We start from the raw sequence: 6,778 nt of genomic DNA, 5'->3' as shown, positions 1-6,778 counted from the left end.
TTTTTTGTTGTTATTTCTTTCTATTGATTCTCTTCACATGAAAATTTCTTTTCACATTTTTTAAATTTTAATTCTAGACAGATGTCTTAAGTTAGAGGGTTGTGATTACCTTTTGGGCATGGTCCTCCCTGCCTACCACTCAAAGGAGGGTCAGGGCGATCTGCCCCCTCCAGACAGAAGGAACCTTCCCGGCATTTTCCTGAAGGCACTGAGAGACCCGCAGCATCACAATAGTAGCCGGGGAGACATGGCTGGCAATCCTCCTGAGAAGGGAAAAGAGAGAGAGAGAGACAAAGAGAAAGAGAGGCTGTGAGAAAATGAAACAGAGAGAGTGCCTCATTGCAATATGAATTTAATGTCACAATGAAAGACAAAGAAAACATTGTGAGTTACAGTATACACAGTATAGGTCTGGTGTTCTGAAGCAGGACTTTGGACAACAAACTTGTTTACAAAGTACAGTATCATAAACATCTGACAGTAATAGTAAATAGTGAAATAGAAATAAGAAATTCAGCAAATCAAACAGGACATTTATTAATTATAAATAAATAAATACATGACTGTAAAATTGTCCAGATAATCCAATATTTTTCATAAACTCAGCTGATTGTTTTTTTTAAAAGCCTGTATTTCCCAATACCATTTTCTGAATGAGCATTTTATTTCACAATGTTTCTTTGTCTGTCAATCAAGACAAACGGGCCAGAGCCAGTTATTCCACTGGCTGTTGCGTCGATCTGAATGAACATTTACCATGTTTGTTTGTATTCATATGATTACAATGTGTAACGATTATGATTGTGATTATCATGTCTTATAAATTGCAAAACATCTTAAATTATTCAGAGAAAATGTGTTTTTCTTGGATGTTTGATTCATCCTTACACAAATGTTCACAATTTACAAAACAAAAAAATCACCAAACCAAATTGAACAATTCTACGCAAAATGATATCGTGTTGTAACTGCGAGGAGAAAGACTCTCAATCATTGACAAGGCGACACGAGGGTGCAATATTGAGTCAAAGTGACCTGGGAGACTAATTTGGTGAGATTAGAGAATGTTCCACGTGGACAGGGCAGAGGAAGGACGGTGGCCTGGGGGCAGTAATGACCGGCAGGACATGTTCCTCCCTTTTCTGGTGAGAGACACAGAGAACAAAGCTGCCATTTGTCAACGGTCTCAAAATAGGAACACTGATGGAGAACAACTGCCTCGAGTAATTACAAGGCTGACAATTTCTCACAAAACAGTAAGAAAAATGTGGTATCAGACGACACTGTACTGTAGTTCCTGAATTGTGTGAACATGCAGTGCATGTCTGGTAAAGACGTTTGTTTACCTGCAGCCTGTGACCAAGGTTGCGGAGAGGTGTTTCCATGTGAGCAGTAATATCCTTCCTGACATGGTCCAGTGACAGCTGTGCCATTTCTGGAAGAGCAGTAATGGCCGGAGTCACACTGCCTGCACTGAGAGACAGACCAGTAGCCAGCGTCAGGACCGTAAGTTCCCTCTGGACAGCCTCTCAAGTCAAATCCAGTTCTTTCGGGGCAGTAAAATCCTGTAGGCCACAGAACAAACAAAGGGAAATGCATTAACATGATGGGTTAGGGGGCTACAATAAATTAAGTAAAATCTTTAGCAAAATGCATTTTTTTTACCAAATATGTTGTTTGGTAATTGATAACTAAATATAAATAGCATACAACTGAAAATATTTTTCTCAGGGTTTTAAAGGCATACAGTACAAACAGAAAACTACACACCCGTAGGACACAAGTAAAGAGAGCCAGACACACAGTACCAGCCTGGCACACAGGGCTCACACTGAGTAGCATGTGTGACAGCAACATATGTCCCTGGATCACAGGGCACAGGTTGAACAGTTCCCTCTGGGCAGTAGTAACTCTCAGGACAAGGTCCCCCAGTAACTCCATCAGTAGGGGTGGATGTAACGGCTCCTTCTACACAGTAATATCTGCATAACAAACACAAGAGCATGAAAACAGGATGAAAAAAACACTTTTTCACAACCTTCACAAGTTATAAACAATAACAAGGGCACAAGAAAGTTTATTTCAGAGCCTGGTGTACCCCCCACTGCAGGATCCACTAGGTTTGGTGAGGCCGGCAGAGTTGCAGTAAAATCCCCCCATACAGGGTTTGCAGTCCTCCTGTCTCCGCAGACCTGAGGTGTTGGACCAGCTTCCTTCGGGGCAGGCCACGGGCGCTGTGGTGCCTGTAAAGATGACGCAACTCAACTCAAATTTCAACTCAAGCAAACCGAGGAGTATGCAGAAAAAAAGACTATTAAAAGATGACAAGAACAACACGGGTATTGGGTTTGACAATACAATATTTAACAATGAATTATGTTTACACACTGTTTGAAGAATTTAAGTGCAACTAAATAAGTGAGGCACTCAAGCACCCATTGCTGCGTGCAGCATTGAGCAACTCAGGAAAAGGCTGAGTTTACCCAACAGCAACATCTTTAAAGCACGGGTCAGTGTCCCCAAGTCAGAAAGAACAAGTGTACAAAATAATTTGAAGAAAGCTGTTACAAAGTTCCAAGATAAATGTTGTCAGTTCTTCCTGTAGGCCACCCAATGGTAATTAGCATGAATAAAACATTGTAGCCCTTGGATATAATGGGGTAGATTATTAATAGCTTCACACAGTATAAATCTGGTTGCATTAGCCTATAAAACAAGCTGCATCAGCGTTAGATTACAAGAACTATTATTTTGACCACCTGCAACTTGTAACAGTATGCCTGATTGCTTATTAAGGGCGGACAAGTCAGTAACCTGTGGGGCAGTATTGACCAGGCAGACACAGGGAACCCGAGAGTCCATCCAGTGGGCTGGGAGAGGATGCTCCCACTCTGCACCAATAACCAGCATTGCATGAACCTATAGGAAGAAGAATATCACAATACAACACATTATCATATTGTAATGTAATCGACATACCTCAAAACACAAGCAAATACAGTACATTCAAAGCTATCTGTACTCGAGTTAAGTTAGGAAATGTTTATTTTTAATTTGGGCAAACCGCCCATTTAGTTATTTCAAACAGACACAGGGTAACCTCATTCTGAACATTACATAAACCCCTCAAATAGCTTATCCAACAACACATAATGTATAACATAAGAAGACTGCAGAAGCTTGTTGTAAATCCACTTAAATGTAAATCCACTTAAATCAAAGTTCAGCATGGGAATGTATGAATCCAAGTTTTATATTTTGAACACCCATTTGCTCATTAAAAAAAGTTGTTTCCATTATCATATAAATAGCGGCACATACAATATCTGAAAATTGTCACACAAATTGTCTTAAAGTGGAAGAAGAGAGAAGAGAAGAGAACTCTCTCTCACCTGCCGACTCTGACAGTCCCACAGAAGGACAGTACTGTCCAGCAGCACATGGCATGCAGCCTGCGATGCTGTGTGTACGCTGCCTCGGGTTGAAGGAGCCTATGGGGCAAGGGTTGGGCAGCGCTGTACCTGCAGGGCAGTAGTGTCCTTTAGGGCAAGGCCTCAGAAAGGAGACATTGGCGAGTCTCAAATCACAGTAGTACCCTTGAAAGAAGAGAAATATGCATTTTTAAAATAGCACTGGCAGTATGGGGAAAATTATGATAATGGCATGTCAAACACTTTTTGCTATTTCTTTTTAAATACTCCTTTACAACAAACTATACGTCAAAGTGCTGTATAATAAATGGAACAGATACATTGGAACGAGCCGTCAACTTCAATCAATGAAACACTTGCTGGAGTCCTTGAGGGCGGTTTTCATAACAGCCTGTTCAGCAAAAAATGTCACATGGTCAAACTGTTTTTTTAAAAGAATGTAAATATATGCTTTTGTTCAAAATAAAAGGGAATAAAGGTTTCCTACCTGCCTCACAGACAGCACAGGCTGCCTGTTTCTCTCTGTCCTGGTAGGTTCCTGATGGGCAGGGCACGGGAGCTGCACTTCCCTGTGAGCAGAAGTGGCCCGGAGGACATGGCAGAGCTGTAGCCACAGTCTGACCTGGTGGGCACCAAAAGCCTATCGAGATGACAAGAGACACAATACGGTTAAGTGTGCAAGGATGGAAAGGAGCTTGGAGCGGTGCAAAGAATGTATCAAAACACACATAGCTTTATCCAACCGGCAACTGCCAAAAACTTAAGTTTTATAATACCAATGAATCAGTGCATGGACTGACCTTGGCTGCAGGGTCCAGTCGGAGCCCTGAGACCTGCTCCTTTGCAGTAGAAACCTCCAGTACAGGGTTGACAGCCATCCTCACAGGTTAGACCTGGCCCTGAGGAAAAAGTACCAGCTGGACACAACTCCGGCACTCCTGAGCCCTCAACTGAAGAGAGAAATAGTTTCAGTAGACTTTCATTCAGCCAATCATTCATGTTATTCTGGGCTGAAAGTTTATGCCACGATGCATTGGGTAGAAAGTGTGGAGATACCCTACACAGGTCAACAGTTTATCAGCAGGCTGACAAAAACAGGCAGAAGATGACTCATACCCATGAGTAATTTAGGGTGTCTAGTCCATCTGAGTCATACAGCTACTTTAGAGTCTCTAGTCCACCTAATTTGCATGGCTTTGGGCTGTGGGGTGCAATGTTAAAAGCCGGCCGTCTTGCCATAAAAATAACTCCAATCAATTCCAAAGAACTGCCTTTTAAATACAAAGTAAGTCTGTTCTCCCACACTCCCTACAGTATGTAGGAATATGGAGATTCTCACAAACAGACTTTTTGCTCTTCAATTCTGAGTGGCAGACACTAACAGTTAATGTAAAGTGATGATATTATGGATGAACAATTTTTTTGCCCTATCAAACTCAAATATTAATATTAAAGTTAAGCATTATGCCAGGTATCTGTAGACCCAATGTACTGTCCATTTCACCGAGTAGTTCACTTTACTTTTCTTTATTGATAGGCTCGAAAACGTTTTTGGCAAGTCAGTAATAAAACCGCTCCAATGCTGTAAAGCAGGGCTTACCACAGTATGCCCCAGGTGGACAGATGCTGCCCGTTTCTCCATCTGTTGGCCTAGCCTCAGTGGCTCCTCCTACACAGTAATACCCAGGGAAGCAGGGACCCATCGGCAGAGCCAAACCTTTTGAGTGACATAAGTACATTCGTTATGCCTTTTTTATATACCCAAAAGTTGTACATATAATATGCCTGAAGACTGACATCCCCTACTGCGGAACAAAGCATGTGCTCCCTAAAAGGCCTAGAATCAAATTGCTCTCTATTTGGTCGAAATTAAAACCAGTACACTCTTATCTGCTCTGTCACTCTTCATATACACTGTCCCATTTCTTTTGTTGTTACAAGTCTCTGTATGTTTTATAATGATAGATCAGTTAATGTCAAACACAGTCAAATGTGCTGACCATGAACAGCAATGTCTTTGATTTGTGTCTGGCTCTGAACCTCTGTCTCGCAAATGGACACTGTGTGTACATCGTATACTTTTTCTTTTTACTTTTAGTACATACTGCAGCTGCCATTACAAAGTGTGTACTTTAGCAGGCAGTATGGATTTAATTGGGACATACTATCTCCTCATAACATGGCACCTTAACCTTTGACCCTCTTGCTCATATATCTGCTGCGCAAAGGATTGTGGGTCAGAATATCCAGAAAAGCATGTCTGGCTTACCTGAGATGTTACAGAAGGTTCCAGGTGGACAAGGAATGGGCTCTGAGCTACCTAAGGGGCAGTAAAAGCCCACTTGGCAGTGCCCCCCTGTGGATGTAGCTGGACAAAGACAGTTGGCATTTGTGTAATTGTCCAGATCGAAAGGCTGGGAGTTCCAAGCTGCTGACACACAGAACCAACCTGAGAGGATCAAAAGCAGCAAAAGAGTGGGAGAAAGTGAAGATGATGCACTGATGTTTAGACTGCTGTCTGTCTCTGTGGTATTCAAACAATCCTGTTGCCAACACAAAACAGAATCAGTGTAGACTTCACTTTCTCATCCCACAAGGTGAAAAAGACACTCCACAGAGCAGAAAGACAGCAATACAGACCGGGGTGAAAGAGAAGAGTCACTGATGAGAATAAACCAGGAAGCCACACTTCAAATATCTGCCTGAGACTTGAGTGCATTAGGTGGTTGTCATATGGAGCCAGACTGTTTGGTGCCTTTGTACATGAATAATACAGGAATCATCTAAAAGCGGCTGCTGTTGCTGAAATGCTAGAATAAAACTGTAAAGAGAGGAGAAGTAAAGTAATAACTGCGTCGCTGATGTTAAGTTTCCATCTTATCATGCATTATTTGTTCCCTACCCGCCAGCCTTCCAGACTGCTTTAGACTGGCTTGCCGACCCCGAGAGACAAAAAGGCTGTCACGGAGAAGTCCTGACACTGAGAAACCAGGCTGTGGGGATGCGATTGTGAAGAAATAAACAAAGACATTACTGACCAGCCTTGCATTTCCCAGACACTTTGGTCAGCCTCTCCTTCTCACAGTAGTGTCCCGGAGGACAAGGCAGGCAGCTGTCCAGACTCTGAGTCATGGGCTCTGGGTTGTAATATCCACGAGGACAGGGGAACTGGGTGGCGTGCCTTGAACCTATGCACATAATACGATTTGATTTGGCAAGTGCAACATGCCATGTCAGTGTCTGAGTTACGGTACATTTTTCACTTGTATTGTGAAAGCTGAGCTAAATCAAAGCAGAACAAATCCTTATGGACAACAATAAGCTCCTAGATAGTGTTGTTACTACTG

Source organism: Melanostigma gelatinosum (genome assembly GCF_949748355.1).
Source record: "Melanostigma gelatinosum genome assembly, chromosome: 7".
Taxonomy (NCBI): domain Eukaryota; kingdom Metazoa; phylum Chordata; class Actinopteri; order Perciformes; family Zoarcidae; genus Melanostigma; species Melanostigma gelatinosum.
The sequence above is the reverse complement of the archived record's forward strand: the minus strand, read 5'-3'. Positions refer to the sequence as shown.